The sequence below is a fragment of the Dasypus novemcinctus genome, chromosome 10 (assembly GCF_030445035.2).
Source record: "Dasypus novemcinctus isolate mDasNov1 chromosome 10, mDasNov1.1.hap2, whole genome shotgun sequence".
Classification (NCBI taxonomy): Eukaryota; Metazoa; Chordata; class Mammalia; order Cingulata; family Dasypodidae; genus Dasypus; species Dasypus novemcinctus.
In genome coordinates, this window is record NC_080682.1 from 75,826,655 (window position 1) to 75,846,562 (window position 19,908).

Consider the following 19,908-nt stretch of genomic DNA (forward strand, 5'->3'; position numbering starts at 1 on the left):
AACCATGACTCCCCAGAGTCCTCCAGGAATGCGGTGTTTTGGTTAATGGATTTTCTTAGAGTATTAACCTCTTGGTTTCAGGTCTTTTTTTTTTTTATTAAAATTATTTATTTTTACAAATTACATTCAAAAAATACGAGGTCCCAATCAACCCCACCGCCCCCACCCCCCACTCCCCCCACAGCAACACTCTCTCCCATCATCGTGAGACATCCATTGCACCCAGTAAGTACATCTCTGAACATCACTGCACCCCGTAGTCAATGGTCCACATCATAGCCCACACTCTCCCACGTGGTTTCAGGTCTTGTTAAAGTCATTATGAAGTGTATTGAAGCCATTCACTTTTTGATAGTAGAAGGGGCTATGTAGTGAGTATAATTACATCTTTCTTAAATGACAGGATTTTGGCAGGGCTGGTCATTACCAGAATAATCAGCTGTGATGTTCAGGGCTCTAATCACAACCTGTATGCCTCGGCAGGTCTTTCACATCCCTTATATCATCATGGCAGTGTGTGTGTGTGTTGGGTGAAATAATTAATCCATCTCACAGGTGAGGAAGCTGGGACTCAGAGCACATGAATGCACTGTTGAGGATTATGTAGTGTGATAGGAGTAGAGCTAGGACTGAAATAACATTTGCTGACATAAGACATAGTGTAGCAGAGCAGGAAAAAGCATAGGTTTTGAAATCAGGCACACCTGGATTTAAATCCTGGTTTTGTTACTTAATAATGATGTTGACCTTGAGCAAGTTACTCAATATCTTAGAGCCCAGCATTCCTCATTTAAAAATGGAGATAATAATGTTTCCTTCAGTTATTTGAAGGATTCTAAATAAAGTATATAAAACAAATAGCATTTCCCTCGTCAGAATAGGTCCTCAGCACATGGAAACTGTTATTCTGTCTCCTACCTGCTCCCGTGCCCTTTCCAGTCTACCCAGATGTCTGCTACAACAGACATAGAAAGTACAAGGGATTGGATAGCCCGGTCTCGAGCCCATCAAATTCTAGAAATGTCTTTAAAAAAAAGTTAACATATTTAGTCTGTTTCAGAGAAAAACATTATTATATATGCATTATTACCCATATTCATTTTTCACAAGGAAAAATGCTGTACCATCCCATGTTTCATTTTTTAGCTTTCCTTCCAATGATATACATGTCCTTAGATGTTCCCTAACACTCTCATACCCGTATATTAGTGCTACTAATTACAAACACTATGATGTGTTTTCACTATTTCTATTCATTTCCAAACATTTTTTTTTTTTTAGCTTTTAGGTAGAATAATTTTATTTATTTTTTTAAGTTATGGCAAAATGTTTAATGGCCTGTATCTGTCATTGTAACCTCATTCAGGACAGTTCCAATGTCCCCAAAATGCCACCACATTATGCCCATTTTTCTCTTCTTTTCCTCAGAACCTCCAGTGGCTACTGCCTCCACATCAATGATAAAAGTTCTTCCATTGCTAGAATAACTATAAGTCTATAGTAGAATAACAATAAATCTGCTCTAGTCCATCGTTCATTCCCCAGTCCTGAGGATTCTGGGATGGTGATGCCCACTCCACCTCTAATTGAGAGGGGGCTTAGATCCCATGGGGCAGATGGATGGGACTATCTTGCTGGAAGTTGCAGACCCTCTCTGTTCCTTGGAATGGGCATTGTCCATCATCATCTCCTTGTTACCCTAAACCTATAACCCTCCCCTGCTGTATTTGCCCAAAAAATTCCCAACATTGTAATTTCAGCCACATACCTGCAAATCCCCAGATTTCACCTGTTCCCTCTCCCAGCCCTCCCCCAGTTCCATGGACAGTGTAGTCCCCCGACACCCTATCCCCTTCACAGGCCAGCTGTGCCCAATCCAATAGTATCACTGCACCACTATCATACCTATCCACTCTGCACAACTACACCCTTCCATCTTAGCATAGATTTTGTCCATATGGGCACTGGCTCACAACCCCTCTTCTCCCTTTCTGTCTCCTGTAAACCTATCTTCCAGACTCTGGCTCTGTGAGTCTGCTCAATTTGCTTAATTCATATCAGTGAGGTCATGTAATATTTGTCCTTTAGTGCCTGGCTTGCTTCACTCAACATAAGGTCTTCGAGGTTCATCCATGTTGTGCCATGTGTTAATACTGCATTCCTTCTTACAGCTGAGTAATATTCCATTGTATGTATATACCACAGTTTGCTTATCCATTCATCTATTGATGGATATTTGTGTTGTTTCCAACTTTTGGCAATAGTGAATAATGCCGCTATGAACATGGTGTGCATGTATCTGTTCGTGTCCCTGCTTTCAGTTCTGCTTAAACCCAGTAGTGGGATTTTTGGATCATGTGGCAGTTCTGTAGTTAGTTTCCTGAGGGACCGCCGACTGCCCTCCACAATGGCTGCACCATTCTACATTCCCCCCAACAGTGGAAAAGGGTTCCCATTCCTCCACATCCTCTTCAACACTTGTAGTCCTCTGTTTTTTTAATAGCTGCGAGTCTAATGGGTGTAAGATGATACCTCATTGTAGTTTTTTTTTTTTTAAGATTTATTTTTATTTATTTCTCTCCCCTTCCCCTCCCTGTTGTCCGCTCTTTGTGTTCTTTCACTGAGTGTTCTGTGTTTGCTTGCATTCTTATCATGTGGCACCAGGAAACTGTGTCACTTTTTTTTTTTGTTGCATCATCTTGCTGCATCACCTCTCCATGTGTGCGGCGCCACTCCTGGGTAGGCTGCGCTTTTTTTTTTTCATATGGGGCAGCTCTCCTTACAGGGCACACTCCTTGTGTGTGGGGCCCCCCCATGTGGGGGTGCCCCTGCGTGGCATGGCGCTCCTTGCACGCAGCAGCCCTGTGCATGGGCCAGCTCACCACATGGGTCAGGAGGCCCTGGGTATCGAACCCTGGGCCCTCCATATGGTAGACAGATGCTCTATCAGTTGAGCCACCACTGCTTCCCTCATTGTAGTTTTGATTTCCATTTCCCTAATAACTAGTAATATTGAACATCTTTTCATGTGCTTTTTAGCCATTTGTATTTTTTCTTTGGAGGAGTGTCTATTCAAATCATAGAGTAAATCTTTTTAGAGTAAATCTATTTTCATTAGGTTCAGGGTCAGGGGGAGGGGTTTGTTTTACCTCTGTCTGATAATAGAGGTCTGAGCCAGACTTTCATTTCGTAGGTAAAGCTTAAATAATTTTACATGAATGCAAAAGGGATTTCAAGAGTCAAATAAGTATCCCATATGGGTGCTGTTGATAGTAAATGTCCACAGTTTTGAAATGCTTTTTGGATCATGTAGTTCTGGTTTTTTGTTTTTATTTCATTTTTAAAAATTTATTGAAATATATCACTCATACATAAAAATACATAAACAATAAGTGTATAGTAATAGTTTTGAACTTACAAAACAAATATATATAACGTTATACAGTGCTCTCATACCTCACCTCACCACCAATACCTTGATGGTTGTAAAACATTTTAAACTAATGCTGAAAGAGCAGCCTCAAAATATTAACGTTACTTCTAACCAAAGCATCTTACATTTACTGTATTTTTCCCCCAGCCCACCCTATTATTATTATTATTATTATTATTTTGTATCATTTATACATGAACATACATAAACAATAAGTGTATAGTAAAGTTGTAACCTTACAAAGTAAACATATGTAACATCATACTGTGGTCCAGTACATCAACCTACCACCAACACCTTGCATTGTTGTGACATATGTAGGTTTGTTTTTAAAAAATGTATGTATAAAAGTTGAATAGGAGAACAGGAGATGTTTCATGTAGGATCAAAGGTGTGGAGGTAAGACAGTGTAAGATGAGCCAGGCTTGGCCAGAACACACATTGTAAATCAAGGGGAGCATAAATGATGAGGTTGGAAAAAAAGTAGACTCATATATAGAATTTTACGTGTGCTTATAAATACATACATATTACTCCCATCTCCTACCCCTATACATTGCTAACTTAAAGTCCTTAGAATTAGAAGTAATTAGAGGCACTGGCTGAACAGATCATATTCCGTCCAGCCTTGATCTGTAGGAAAGCAGTGTGATGCAGAGAAGAAAGCGCTGGGTTGGAGGTTGGGAGACTCAGATATTCTGGGTTCCACCCCACTCAACATTGTGACTTAGATAAGGCAGGTAACCTCTTGGGCCTTACCTTTGAATTTCACACACACACAGAAAACAATTGGGTTTGTTTTGGAAATTATTATCAAGAGCTTTGAAGATGTCCATTTGCATTTATTTATTAATCTATATGCTGGAATTTCCTCCTAAGAAAGATCTTAAATATGGAAAAAGTTTTATGGTTAAAGATGTTCATAATATTTTTATAATTTTGTCAAGCTAGAAGCTACCTAAATTCCAACAGTTGGGATTGGATCAATTACGGACCATCTGTTTGCATTGTTTACTAAGAGTAGCAGCACTGAGCATATAAAAATGGAAATAAAAGCCATTTACGGGAAAAAGTATTAGGAGGACTCCTGCTTCCCAACGTAGGCCACACTGTTGATGTTTCCAAGACCCTTTATGGCCCAGTCCCAGCCGTTGGCCCCAGATGACCCTGTGCCACCACTGTTTACTGTTTATGGTGACCTCAGGGGACATTTTCCTAAGCAAATGCTTTTCAGCCCTTTATGATTTGTCATGTGTAGTTCATTCCATCTGAAATGATCTTCCTTTCCTTGCTTCTTCAGGTTCAGCTCTGTAGATTTCCTTGACTTTCTAGATGAAATAAGTTGCTCCTTTTTCTCGTTTCTAGGCATTTTGTGACTTGGCTGTAACAGGAATGTATTATGTTACAGTTCTCTGTGTCTGTTTCTGTCTTTGCACAAAGACTGGGCGCTCCTTGAGGGTCGGAACCGTGTTGTGGCTAAAGCTTCAGGACTTAGCTGAGGGCCAGGCTTTTAATAGGCACTCACTTATTTTTCACTTTTTACTATTGCTTTTTGTTTTTCAATGTTTTCTGCATATTTTTAAATGACCATGCATTATGCTTTTAACACAAGGAAAATACATTAATAAAGTAAATCATTTATTTTTAATGAGGTGATTGGCTTAGCTCAATGCCACAGCTGCATTGTGCATCAGCATCACCTACAGAACTTATCAAAATGAAGATTTCTGGGACCCATAAAAGGCTCACTGAATCCAAATCTCTGGGTAAAGACCTGAATTCAGTCATTCAGTCTGGTTAACAAGACACTGTGGTTGTTGTGATGCTTAGCCATGTTTGGGAACCCTTGCTCTATGTACCTCTAAGGCTTGCTTCCTCCTTCCCTCCCTCTCTCCCTTGCTTCCTCTCTCTCTCTCTCCCTTTCTTGTATTCCAGTAAATTTTTATTGAAGGACACTAAGATTTGAATTTCACAAAATTTCCACCTAGCTTGTCACAAAACATTGAAAAATACGGAACGCTTCACAAATTTGCCTATCATCCTTGCACAGGGGCCATGCTAATCTCTGTATCGTTCCAATTTTAAAATATGTGCTATCGAAGTGAGCGCTCTAAGGCTCTTTCTGTTTAGAATCTTTCTAGTTTTTAGATTGGTCTTTTCTTCTTTTCACTTCCTGCTATGAGAAGCCTTGGTGTGAGGGCCTTCTGGAGGAACAAGTCAGATATGTGGAATAACTGTAATAGTTTGCATTATTGAGCACCTATTCTGTGCCAAGGCCTGCTTTTTTCATCAGAATTTCTCATCTGTACAACAGTAATTTAAGGTCAGTTTTATTATCTACATTTTACAGAGGAAGGAACTGAAGCAAAGAAGAGTTAAGGGAATTTCCCAAGGTCAAGCAACAAGAATGCAGTGGAGCATTCTTGTTGAATGAATTCAGTTCCATTAGCCATCAAAACCCAGAAACTAGACCCCTGGCCTCCACCAAATAGCATCCCAGCAGGGCCAGGTGCAGTCTGCTGTGTGCAGACATGCCCAGGGTTGGGGGTCAGTACTGGTACCCTCGCCCTCTGCTCAGGAGTAAGGGATTAGCATTCTTGGTGGGCAGTGATGCGCTAAGTGAAGGCTACAGCTCACCAAGTGCACTCTGGTGCCCACCTACCTGCTTACAACGTGCAGTGAAGCAGCAAAATTCAATTTGCAGCAGTGACCTAAGAGGGTCTATTTTTAGTAAGAAAGTAGGTCAGGGGCTGCAGTTGTGCTGCCTAAGAAGTGTACAGCCTCCCCTCTTGCCAGAAGCTTGCCCACTCCTCATGCAGCCAGTGTGGAGGTGAGGAAGCCAGATCATCCTCACATGACTGCAGTTGTAATTGTGATACTGGAGCCACTGCAGGGATGGGGTGCAGGGAAAGACACACCCACATATCCAAGGGGCCCTTGTTTGGGTTTGTCTGGAGTCCTGGCCCCAATTTTCCCCAAAGATTAGAATCCCTTCAGAAAATATCTCTAACAAGGTAGGAAAAACCTTGTACTATGCACCTGTGATGTGCCAGATACTATTCCTGGTTTGATGCACATTGTCTCATTTAATCCTTGCAATACCTCTGCGAGGTAGGTATCACCCCTATTTTGCAGATGTGGAAATTGGGTCACACATAAATTAAGCAGCTTACTCAAGATCGCACAGCTTGTGTGGAGTGGAGCCAAATTTTGAATCCTGCATGACAGACTGCAGAGCTGATGATCAATCCCTCAAACCATGCAACAGAGGTCTTTTAAATTACCACTCTCCCTTTGCCCCTGTCCTATCTAATACTTCAGAGAAAAGAGAACTGAGATGGCTTCTTCCAGATAGACTTACCTGAATCAGATGATCTGTTCCTTCCAGCGACCCCTCCTCCAGAGAAGGAAGAGTGTGTCCCCGCTTACTGCTGCCAATCAGTGAGGCCAGCAGTTGCCAAAAACAGACCAACCACCTGATTTCCCTGGGCCTGGAGCATTTTGAAATTCTCTGGCCCACTTGCTCTGCCACATATTAACTGCAGATCTGTGGCAAATTGCAGGGCACTCATTGGCGATGCACAGGCAGACGTATGCTGGTTAACAGAACGCAGTAATTGACATATCGTGATTCATTATGTGCAGCATGCAAGACTCCAGCAGAAGCCCATTTTGTGGCCAAGCACCGCTGGCACCACCAGTCTTGAGAATTTGTTCCTGGATTTCTTTTGGCTGTCTGACTGGAGAGCATCGTTCCCTGGGGCCAGAAGTATTCTGTGCTTCTGCCTTATCTTGCAGTGCTCCTCCACACAAGGAGAAAAGGCATTCATTTCTCCTGCCCCCAGGCTGTATAACCTTGGTGGGCAGTTATTTATTCATTCATTCATTCAATGAACATTTTTTAAAGTGTTTCAGGCATGCATTGGAAAACAAGACAGAATAATTCCCTTGCTGTCAAAGGACTTCAGTACCTCTCCAGAGAAGTACCCTAATTATCAAATGGGTAGGAAGTGAGATTTGGATTGGTTGATTTTGTCCAACTCTAAAATTTCAAAATCTTTGGTTCTGGGGGAATGGGTGTAGCTCTGTGATTGAGTGCCTGCTTTGCATGTATGAGGTCCTGGGTTCAATCCCCAGTAGTTCCTTAAAAAAAAAAAAGTGAAAAATCAAAATCTATGGTTCTGAATTACAAACATTTGTTATTGAGTCAGTGTCAATTTTAGTCATTTTTATCCAATGCAAAAGGAAGAAAAATGAAAATTGTGGCAGTTTGAGATTATGAACACCAAAAAAATAAGGATTATGTTTGTAAACTGATCTCTTCCACTGGTGTGATAACCCTTTGATTTATTAGATTCCGCTGAGATGTCTTTAATTAAATTGTGTTAAGAGTAGGACTTTGATTCAGCCACGTCAGTAGGGTATAACTCAGGTTAAGTCCCCGCCCCTTTGGTGGGCTGATATAAATGGGCACTCACTCAAGAAGATATAGAAGAAGATATACAGGAAGAGAGAGAGCTCTATAGACATGCAAGAGGAGAGATCTTGGTCATTTCAGTCCTGCCATGTGACAGAAAGGAGAATGCTTAAACAGCTAAAGCCCTGGGAAGAGAGATGAGCCTATGCCAGCCTGTAGCTGAGAGATAGGAAGGCTGAACTCTCGCAGAGACCACCCACCATCTTGCTTCAACACGTGACAACTGACTTTGGTGAGAAAACAACCTTGAGTTGGACTCTTTAGGGCCTGGAGACTGTAAGCTTTAACCCCAGATAAATGGCCTTTATAAAAGCCAACGATTTCTGGTACTTTGCATCAGCACCCTTTTGGCTGACTAATAGAAAAATCTGAACTATCAGAATGTGGATAGGTACCATGGACACAAGCTAATTCAATTTCTTTACTTAGATATTTGGGGGAAATGAGGCTAAAAGAAAGGGGACAGAGTCAGGATGGAGAGGCAAGTCATTTGAGCCCAAGTCTCATCTCCATTCCTCCTGAGGCTGCCTCCCCTCTCAGCACTGCTGATCAGACCCTCTTTAGAACCCTTTCTGCATTTGGCTTTTCTGATGATGACCTCTCCTGAGTTTTTCCTACCTACATCTCTAACCGCTACATTTGGGCTCCTTACCAGCCCCAGAGCCTGAGGCCTGAGTGGAAGGTGACAGAGTTGGATGACGTCGAGTCCTTTGACTGCAAGCTGGAAGCCTGAGCCTCCAGTATAGACTCACTATGTATACTTGAGCTAGTCACTTCCCCTTTCTACCCCTCTGCACTCATACCTGTGAAGTGAAGGGAGTGGAGCAGTGGTTTTATTCACCTGGCCTGGGAACCAGTGCTATCAGATCACTTGAGATATTTGTTAAATATTCAGATGTCTAGTCCAACTCCATACCTGCTGAATCAGAATTGGGAATTGGGTGCTTGGGAATCTTTAGTTGTAACAGCCCTCCGGGTGACTTCAGGTGATGCAGCCAGGTCTAAGAATCCCTCTGGATGTTCTGAAGTCCTGTGCCTTCTCTCAGTTGCTCAGTTTCCTGTTTTTCTCTCACCTTTTTGTTCCCCACAGAGTGCTCCCCTCCATGGACTGTGAGCCTCCTGGAGCAAGGACCATATTTGTCTTGTCTCTGTATGTGTCTTTGTATCCCTGGCATTCAGGCCAATGTCTGGTACACAGGAAGTGCTTACAGCCTGGGAAGGATGGAAGGAAAGGGGTAGCTTCGCTACCTCTTAGACTCATCCAAGTAATTTCCATAATTTTTCTGCAGACTCAGTCATTATAAATCTCTTATGATATGGTAAATTGAAAGAGTACAGATTTGGGTATCTAACAGAGCTGGATTTGACTCTGTATAGTAATTTATCCCAAGCCATTTAATTTCTTTAAGCTGCAGTTTCCTTGACTGTAAAATGAGGGTAATAGCTCACATTGCTCAAGACTGTTGTGAGGATGTACTTACTTCAGGAGACTATGGATATGCTTGGCATATAGTAAGAACTCAAATATTTTAGTGCTTCTTTTAATGCCCAGTGGTTAGTAGCAGGAAAGGGTGGAAAGTGACCCAGAAGAATGCATCATCCCCAAGCTGGGCCACAGAGGATGAGAGCGTCATCTTTTATCAAATCTTGTCTTCCTGGGACACTGAGGCTCTGACATGGTGGATCCTCACTTGGTCAGCCCTCGACACATGAGAATTCAGACTTAGAATCTCCTGACTCCAAATGCAGTGTGTTGTACTACTCTGTGCTGCAGGGAAATAGAAAAAAAAGGAGAAATTTCAAGTTGGTAAAGGGGCTGTTGTAGGTAAGGGGTTTCCACGTGGACTTGATATCTGGGCTTGCCATGAAAAACCCGAGTTCATTCAGAATGGTTAATTCCCAGGGCCAGAGATCTTCAGGTTGGTTTTATTAGCACATTAACTCCCCTATCCACACACTCTGTGTTGAAACTGCCACAGCATGTTGCTTTTCATAAAAGTCTCTTTTTCAAACCAAGTCCAACTGTTATAGACCCAAAAGGGCAGTCAGATTAGCTGTGTTCTGGGCAAAGTGGTTATCCCTCCTCACAATGCCTCCAGTACCACAATAATAATATACCTTCTACCAAGTGCCTGCTGTGCTTGAGTCAGCACAACATCACCAGGAGTAGGTATCATCAGCCCCATTTTAAAGAGCTGCAGGTTATTATTAAGACAGTGGACTTTGGAATTAGACCTAAGATTCAAATTCTGATGCCACCATGATTTAGCAAATTCTCTCTGAGTCTCAGTTTCTTCATCTGCAAAATAAGGTCAAAAATAGCTATCTCATGGTATTGTGAGGACTAGTGAATACCACATAATAGGTACTTGGCATAGTGCCTAATGCATGGTAAGTGGATCCTTAATAAAGGAAACTGTGGTGGTGACAAAACCATGAGCTCATCTGTAGAGGGAGGTGGGCAGGGAAGATACTAGAGGTATGAAGAGACATGGCAAAGCACCAACAGTTCCAAGTAGTCTAAGGCAGATTCAGGACAGCCTTGAGGAATGGTGCTAGAAACGGGCCTGGTATGATTAGTTGGAATAAACTCAGAGAAGAGATGCATTTTATTTATTCATTCAGTGGATATTTATTGACCATCTACCATGTATTGGACTTGTGCTAAGAGTTAGAGATAAAATGATGATAAAACAGACATTATCTGTACCCTCAAGGGGCTTACAATCTGACGGGGGAATCAGAAATTATTAAAATAATTACGCCAGTGATGTCAAATTACCATGTAAGATAAATGGTGTGAAGGAAAGGGACAAGATGCCATGACAGCTTATTGTAGAGGTCCTGACTTACTTCACATGATTAAGGATAGCTTTGCTGAGTAAGTGACATCTGAGCTGAGATCTGAAAGATCATTAGCAGTTGAAGGTGAAGGGAGTGAGTGGGGTGGGAAGAAAGCTTTCTGGCATGTGGACCAATAGGGCCCCTAAGGCGAGCGTCAGCTTGGTACTTTTAGAGAACGGAGAAGGGTCACTGTGACTTGAGTACAGAGAGGAGGGAGGAGTGCAAGGCAAGAGAAGAGGCTGGAGGAGTGGTTGGTCCTTATAGGTCTTGTTATAGAATTTTTTCTTTATTCTAAGAACATGGAACCATTGAAGGATTTGGAACAGAGGCAGGTGAACATGGGGAAAGTGATCTGATCAATTTGGTATTTCTGAGGTCTTTAGTAGTGGTCTTGAGAATGGTTTGGGGGTAAAATAGTGATTGTGGAGAAATCAGTTAAGAAAAGCCTTTTCCATTAGTCCAAGCAAGAAATAATGCTGGAGAGGCTAGAGTAGTGACAGCAGACATGAGGAGGAATAGGTGATTGAGGTATTGAGGAAGTCAAATTGCCTGCCTTGGCGATGGGTTCGATATGGCTGTGGGGTAAGAGAAAGCATGAAGAATAACCCCTAGATCATTCTGGATGCATGAATGAATTATGGTCCTCCCATTCACCAAGCTTTTAAAAAAAAAGGTAGAAGACTAGAAAGCTCTTGATCTGGATTTGAACACATCACATTTGAGGTGCCTTTAAGGATGCAATGGAGATGCTCTGTGTGCGGGGCCACCGAGGGTAGAGCAGAAGAGCCGTGGAGTGCCTTTGGGCATCTGACCCAGATCCAGCCTCTCGGGGGGTCGGGCTGGTTTAGTGCAGTTGGTCTGAGGACTCATACTTTGCTTCCTACCCTTCATAATTCTGTTTCCTTATGAAAATATCCTGAAAAGAGAGATTTCAACATTTATTAATTAAAATATTTGCTATTAATACATACCTACTCTGTGGAAGGCACGATGCCAAGTCAGAAAGAACCCCTGGTTATTTGAGAAGTGGCAACTACAGAACCCATCTGGCACTGCTGTTCTTATGTGCTCAGAGAAACTAAGCAGGGTGCCGCCCCTTCTCTGAATACTAAATCTCCAGCACGATGAGTTGCGACTTTCATCAAGGGGACATATCCTTGAGTTCAGAAGGTTGGTTTGTTGCTGGCTCCCTCTGCAGCTGCAGCTCCTGGGTCTATCTCTGGGGCCTCTTCTCTTTTGCAGAGTCTCCCTAGATAGTAACTGCATCTTGCCAGTTTTCCGCTTTGAACAGGGCTCAGCTGGGCAGACAGAGCTGCCCCCTTCTCCCTGTGCCATGTGTTCTGGTTTGTTGTCTGAGAGCATCTCTGAGAGCAGGTGAGGGTGAGGGAAGCCTTTGTGCTCTCCTGTGGAATGGCAGAGAAGGGTGGGATTGGGTGGGCGAGGCGTGGGGTTTGGGCCAAGGGCTGACTCATCCAGCACTGACAGCTTGCAATAGGATCTGTGAATACCCATGTGGACTAGATTGTGCTCTAAGAACATTTGCCTTGTAAAAATCTAAATTCATGAACCACATGAATTCAGACAGTGATTACCATCATGAAAGGGAGCATGGGATCCTTTTGAAAATCCTCTAGTATATTTAAAATGCGGGGAAGCAAACTTGGCCCGTGGCTAGGGTGTCCGTCTACCACACGGGAGGTCCGCGGTTCAAACCTGGGGCCTCCTTTACCCTTGTGGAGCTGGCTCATGTGCAGTGCTGATGCGCACAAGGAGTGCCCTGCCACACAGGGGTGTCCCCGTGTAGGGGGGCCCCATGCGCAAGGAGTGTGCCCTGTAAGGAGAGCCGCTCAGCGCGAAAGAAAGTGCAGCCTGCCCAGGAATGGCGCCTCCCACACAGAGAGCTGACACAGCAAGATGACGCAACAAAAAGAAACACAGATTCCCGTGCCACTGACAACAACAGAAGTGGACAAAGAAGAAGACACAGCAAATAGACACAGATAACAGACAACCAGGGTGGGGGGGAAGGGGAGAGAAATAAATAAATCTTTAAAAATAAATTAAAAAAATAAAATAAAATAAAATAAAATGCAGTGAGGAAAACAAAACAATCTGTGCCAATTTAGACATACAGGGAAAGCTGGCATTCCCTCTATCAGTGGAACAAACAACCCCTTAGAAGTGGAATGGATGTTAAGCCCCTGGTGGGGGAGGTGGCCCTGCAGAGGCTGGATGACCATGTGTCAGGGGGTACAGAGACTCCTTCACAGGGTGCTAAGATTCTCTGCTTCTTGGCTTTTACTTACATCTTTTTTTTTTTAAGATTTATTTTTATTTATTTCTCTCCCCTTCCTCTCCCCCCTCCCCCTATTGTCTGCCTGCTCTTGTGTCCATTCGCTGTATGTTCTTCTGTATCTGCTTGTATTCTTGTCAGCAGCACCTGGAATCTGTGTCTCTTTTTTGTGTGTTATCTTGTTGTGTCAGCTCTCCATGTATGCGGCACCACTCCTGGGCAGGCTGCACTTTTTTCACGTGGGGCGGCTCTCCTTGAGGGGCACACTCCTTGCGTGTGGGGCTCCCCTACATGGGGGACACCCCTGCATGGCAGGGCACTCCTTGCGCACATCAGCACTGCTCATGGGCCAGCTCACCACATGGGTCAGGAGGCCTTGCATTTGAACCTTGGACCTCCTATGTAGTAGGCAGACGCTCTATCAGTTGAGCCAAATCTGCTTCCCTTTACTTACGTCTTGAAGTTAGCCTGCGTTGGGCAGACTGGTGTGAAGTGTCCTAGGCTCACATCTCAGCTCCATCTCTTTCTGCTGCCTGATTTGGGCAAGTTGCTCTCTCAACTTCCATCTCCCCATCTGTAAAACCAGGGTTGTAATACTTTGCAGTGTTTTGTGTGTACAAGAGTCAAATGAGTTAAGCCTAGCAGCTAGTACCCCAAGATGTAAGGAAGAGAGAAGCCTATGGTGCTTCTGATCAGATGGCAACTGTGTGGTATGTGCACTGGCCTTGGGACTGCACGCTCAGGAAGAATATCCACTGCTCATGGAGCACAAATGCAGGAATGTGGCAGCTTGCCAACAGCCCTGAGGTAGCTAGGACGCATAGTCCTGTTTCTGCCAGAGGACTGACTTCCGCTTACCAAGCAGGTAGCCCACTGGACTTAAATTTCCACCAAAGAACTCAGTACTCACTACAGGCAAAGCCATTCAGGTGCCAAGGATGGTGTTTTGCTTATGTAGTCTGACCCTGTAAGAATTCTGTCTATGTCCTTTTCTCATGCCAGCTCTTTCCTAAAGGTGGATTTATGAGGAGTTACTTTCCTAATGAGTTGGATAAAATCCTGAAGTGTGTTTCTGATGGTTTCTTAGGAGGTTCACACTTTATTTTCCAGGGGAGCTCTAAACAAGTTAGAGATTAGTCTTTTGTTGGACTGGTGCAGTCACTGTGAACTGGAGGCCATTTACTGCCTCCAAAGTCCTCCACACCCCAGGCAAGGCTCTGGCTTCCTATGTCACCATCTTGCACCCTGGAGCGTACTTGAATCATGCCAATCTAAAGACTCTGGTCTCCTTTTAGAATGTCCATCATAGTCAGCAAAGTTCACATTTGCACACACAATGCAGATCCATGCTCATGATTTATTTTATCTGCCCTGCATCCCTGTGGGCTCCATAGAGAGGAGTTACTGGCTTCTTTATTCAGATTAGGAGAGCACAGCTCTGCAAGGTGCAATAGTTTATCTGAGGTCATGCAGCTAATTATTGGCAGAGCTGTTTTTCAAATCCTGGACTTCTAAGGGGCAGCCTAATGGTGAAAACACCATCTAGGTTTTGCCTCCTATCTATGACATTTGTGAGCTGTGTGACCTTGAGCAAGCTAGTTATTAATATTCTAAGTGGTTATTAATATTAATAATGACAGTAAAATTTGCTAAGTACCTGGCAAGGTTTTAGGCGTTCTATAACATATCTCATTGAATTCTCATATGACCTGTGAGGTGAGATTTTATTATTACCCATTTTTCAGATAGCATCCTGAAATTCAGAGAGTTAAGTAATTGTTTTCCCTGTCTGAGCCTCAGTTTTTCTAGAAAATGGGAATATCAATGCCTCCCTGGGAGGGTGATTATGATGACTGAAGGAGGTTATGTAGATACAAAGAGCCTAGCCCAGAGCCTGGCTGGAATAGAGGAGGTATTCAATCAATGCTTGTTCTCTCTCTAATTCCCCTGACTCCTAATCCAGTCTTCCCATGGCATCCCACTTAATACATTTAGAAGCTGAGGTCATGCTGAAGTCCTTTCTATAGCTTTCTCTGTCATTACCCCCTACCCTGCAGAGGCTACTCCAAGTCCCTGATCTGAGCTCCCTGTCAGATACCGCCCATTTAGTCTTACGCCAGTCCAGGAAACATCATCCTTCTCTGGCATGTTGCATCGCACCCTGACATTTGCCCAAGGGCTGTGTTCTGGAACGCTAAAGCCTACCAAGGCCACTCTTGCACAGGGCTCTACCCTGTCCTGACTTTCTCTAAGGTAAATACAGGTTGTTTCCCTTATTTTGACATTTTGCCTGGGATTCTTTCATGTTGTCATGTGTTTCATGAGGGGTCACGTATGGAAATAAACTGGAACTAAGTTCTCCTTCTAGTCTCATGATTTGAAGCTTATTATGATTTCATGTTTATAAAGAATACATAAGAGGTCATAGTCAAAAATAGGAGCCTGTCTTCGGGGATCCTTAGATATTTATTCACCCGTCTTTCAATAATATTTATTTATTGAGCAACTACTCTCATCCAAACCCTGTGTTAGATACTGGATATGGCAGTGAAGGAGACAAACGAGGTCTGTCTTTCATAGAGGTTTCATGGAGCTTGCATTCTAGTATAAGAGGTAGATAATAAAAACATAAACAAGAACAAAATCAAGATTATTTCAGATATTAAGTGCCATGAAAGAAAGAAATATGACTCTGAGTAGGGAATAACTGGAAGGTGTTTTATTCACTTTGGATGGGATGGGCAGGGAAGGACTCCTCAAGGGGTGACATTTTGAGCTGAGATCTGGAGAATGAAAAGCTGGGTGGGGTAAGGGTATTCCCGGCAGAAGGAGCAGTAAGAACAAAGGCCCAGGGGTGGAAAAGGGCTTGGCTGTTCCAGGAGTAAAATGGCGACCAGGATGGCGGGAACATAGTGAACCGCAGGGAGAGTGGTGGTAAAACCAGAGGGAAGCAGGAGCTAGATCACATTGGGCTGTGGCGCTCACAGAGTGGAATGGGCTCCTCCTGAAGGATTTTAAAGAGGAGAGTGATGTGATCATAAAGAAAACTGAGGTGGCTAAGTAGAGAACGGATTGTAAGATGTTTAAAGGGAAGCAGAGTGACCTAGTAAGGAGGCCGTTGTCATAGTCCAGAAGAGTTGACAATGGAATGGGATGGATTATGGCAGTGAAGACCGAGAGAAGCAGCTAAATTTGTGATTATGTGAAAGTTAGGACAAGACTTCATGACAGATTAGATTAAAACCTTTCTGCTCAATCTAGTCAGTACCCAATTAGTTTAGTGTAGAACAAAATGATACCTAGTTTCAATTCCTAAACTAGAGATGTGGGAGAGAGGAGGTGGGTGTCTCCTGGCAGCATGTGGACCTGAGAGGTGACGCTTCTCATTGTCAGGATGTACCTCTGCACGTTTGGGAGACTAAGGATTTAGGCTAGTTCTTGCCTCGCCAAAGACAGTTTGGAGAAGTAAAAGGGGAAGATCTTTTCAAGTCATTCATTCATTCATTCAACAGGCAATTTATAAGTGCCTTATTTGGCTAGTGCTCTGTGGTGGTAAGATAGGGTTCTGCCCTTTGGGACCTTTCTATCTCTTGAGATAGGCAGACATGTAAATAGATGAATCTCAGTGAGTTGGTATGAAGAAGGCAAAGGGGAGTTCAAGGAGATATGTGAACATGAAGGAGAGGATTGGCTTTTCATAGAGAAGGTAAGGAAAGGCTTCACAGAGATACTGGGCCTCAGAAGGGGATAAGGGAACAGAGTATTCCAGAAAGAGGGAAGAGCATTTGCAAAGATCCAGAACCTTGAAAGAGAGAAGTATTCAAGGAGTGGGGTATATGGAAACCTCTTATATTTTTTAATGTAACATTTTGTGTGATGTATGTACTTTTTAAAAAAAGACAATAAAAATGTTCATTTAAAAAAAATGCAATTAAACAGTGAAATGAGAAAAAAAAAAAAAAAGAAATAGAAAATACCCGTGTGGCTGGAGTATGAGTATGTATTGGGGAGGTACAGGCTGGTGAGCGAGGTTGTTGACCGCCTCGTGAAGGGCCTGGTATGGTTGAGGATGTAGAAATTGCTCCTTTAGGAATCTGGAATCAACAGGTCTTGAAAAGAGTGTTGGAAAGCAAATAGCTGCTTCATGGACTGCTAATCAATCAAATCCCTGTTTCCTACTGAGTCTGGCTATAGCCTCAGAAATGTTCTTGACACAGCACTCCAGGCAGTCACTTGCAGTCAACCTGGGTTGGCACAGGATGAAACCTATTTGCCTTATTCAAAAGATGATGAGTCTGTAGATGGGTTTAAGGAGAAAAGGTTTCTAGGACTGAACACTGCCTTTTACAGCTGTCTCATCAGTCACAACTATAAATTGCCTACATTGTGTAAGACATGATAGGGAACAGTGAGAACCCAGTGTCCCTGCCATTGAAGGAAGAAAGGCCATTGGGCTGAAGGCAGAAACAACAATCTAGTCTAGAGGAATACATTTCTGCATGGAGCCGGGGTTCTGTGAGTTCACTGGTGCAGTACTGAGGCAGAAAGTGCCACATTTTCAAGGAGCCTTTGTGTAGATGCCCTTGACCTGTGGGAAAGTGCAGTGCTCCAATAAGTGCAAGGCCTCCTTGTCCTTCTGACATTGGTCCTTTTCCCCAGGAAGCTCTTTTGAAGATGCAGTGTAGCTCCTTTGAAGAAGATAAAAAGCCTTGAGCCAGAGAATGAGGAAGTAACTGTCTGTGAACTCAATGACAGCTGGGATTATCATCACCAGTTAGTGTGCCTGGCACCCAGCATAGGACCTGGCACCCAGTAAATGCTCAGTTTTTTGAATAAATGAACAAGAAAAAGAAATTAACCAACCAGCCAATCACCTGGACATCCAGCCTAGGTTCTTGCTTGAATTTCAGTTCTCAGCTGTCCAACAACCTGGTTGGTCTCTAAGGCCCTTCAAACTTTTCCATTGTAGGATTCTAGGATGATGACTAGAATGGTTCTGAGCAAGCCAGGGCATCACTTATATTTCTAATATGCATCAAATTTAATCGGAATAAAGTATCAAAATCAAGCACTACTTTACAGCATCTCAGATATGCCATCTAAAAACAGAACCTGCATCTGTCTCTGAGTTGTGAAGAAATTGTATTAGGTTATATTAAACAGCAAGATTGTCCTTTTTGTAGGAAAAAAATTAATTAAATCTTGTCTTCCTGACTGGGGATTTTTAATTGGAATTTGAGTCAATTTGATCTAAATTTGAGCATGCATCCAGAGAACATTTATTGACATCTGCTATGAGCAGGGCTTTGTGCTAGGCATGTGGGAGATATGAAGATGAACAAGATACAGATCCTTCCAGGCAGGAATTGACGGTCTAGTTAGAGAGATAAAACATATATACACTTGCCCATGACCCCAATGGACAAGGATGACACAGGGACAGTCCAGATCCAGGGCTAAGAGGTCAGAGGAGGAAATCCCTTCCAAGCACATTGTACAGGCAGGAAGCCTATCTCTTACCTCAAGCCTATGGGCTCAGAAATCAGACTGAGCCACTGCTACCGTGAGGGTGCCCTTCGTGACTGCCCAGAGCTCCTGGCCATCTCACAGCCACCAAGTTGGGCATCTCAGCCCAAGATGTTACTGGCAACGAAAATCATCTCTGGCATTCAGCCACTGGCCTTTAGGAGCAATGTGCACACTGCACTCCCGAACTCAGCGGCCCTTTTTTATGGCACCCCATCCCTGGGATTGATTCAAGAAAACAATGTTCAGTGCAATAGAAATTTGCATTCTTTCTTTTGTAAGACTGAAAACTATTTGTCCAGCATGTAACCCTTTCTGCCTTAGCTGACGCTGAAATCCAGGGCCAAACTGAAATGATGGGAGCATCCACTTTCTGTCTTTTTATCTAACAATTATTTGTCAAACCCTTCTCTGTGCAGGGTCCTGAGCTAAGTGTTTAAGAGACTCATACACCAGCCTTACCTTCAAGGAGCTGACAAAAGGATGTGTGAAGCAGGTCCAGGAAAAGCTATGATACCAGCTGTGAGAGATGACGATTGTGAGAGAGGGACAAAGGAAGTGCTGGAGGAGTCATGGGAGAAACAATTTGTTTTTAGGCTGAGAGAATAAAGGGAAAACTTAAAGGAGATCTGTGTGACTTGAACCTTAAAGAATGTAGGGATCATACACATGAAACAGGTGTAGTAGGTTTCCTAAAATAAAATAATAGCAAAAACATTGATGAAGGACAAAAATACCAGGCATTTTGAGGAAACTGGGAGGATTTCAGTTTGACTGTGCCAAAGAGAGCATACAGGGGAATAATGCTTTAAAAAAAGTTGGAACCAAATCAGAGAGGGCCTTAGGTGTTCCAGGGTAATGCAGTTAAATACTTAATTCTATAGGCAATAAGATATCACTAATAGTTTTCAAGCAGGAGTATGACATAGCATTCTAGGTTTGGAAAGGACTTTGGAGATCACCCAGACCAGCCTCCATCTCACACATAAAGACTGAATTCCAAGAGGGGAAGTTACTAATACAGGGTCAGACAACTAGTAATTGATGGATCAGAGGCAGGGCCAAAACCAGATCTTCTGGCTTCAAATACATGGGTCTTTTTAAACTCTGTGATGAGATCTGTGTTCTGGGAAGATTAATGAGGCTTTCTTATCGAGGTAGATTGAGGGGAAAGGAGAGACAAGAATCAGGGAGAACCCTGGGAGGCTTTTATGGTTCAGGCAAAGATAATGCATGATGTCTTTAATCAGGGAATTGGCAGTGGGCTGGCAAGGACGGAACCAGTGGAAGGGACGACACAGAAACCTAGCAGGCGAGAGGGAGAACTCTACTTCG

The 19,908-nt window shown here is 43.2% G+C and overlaps 1 protein-coding gene and 1 non-coding gene across 3 annotated transcripts in view; one reads left to right on the forward strand and one right to left on the reverse strand.

Moving 5' to 3' along the window:
- SERGEF (secretion regulating guanine nucleotide exchange factor) overlaps positions 1-19,908 on the forward strand; it is a 295,047-nt gene that overhangs the window by 206,488 nt on the left and 68,651 nt on the right. The window lies entirely within an intron of this gene.
- On the reverse strand, positions 5,439-5,542 carry LOC111762420 (U6 spliceosomal RNA). The gene has a single exon (XR_002795533.2). It is a non-coding gene; the product is annotated as a U6 spliceosomal RNA (small nuclear RNA).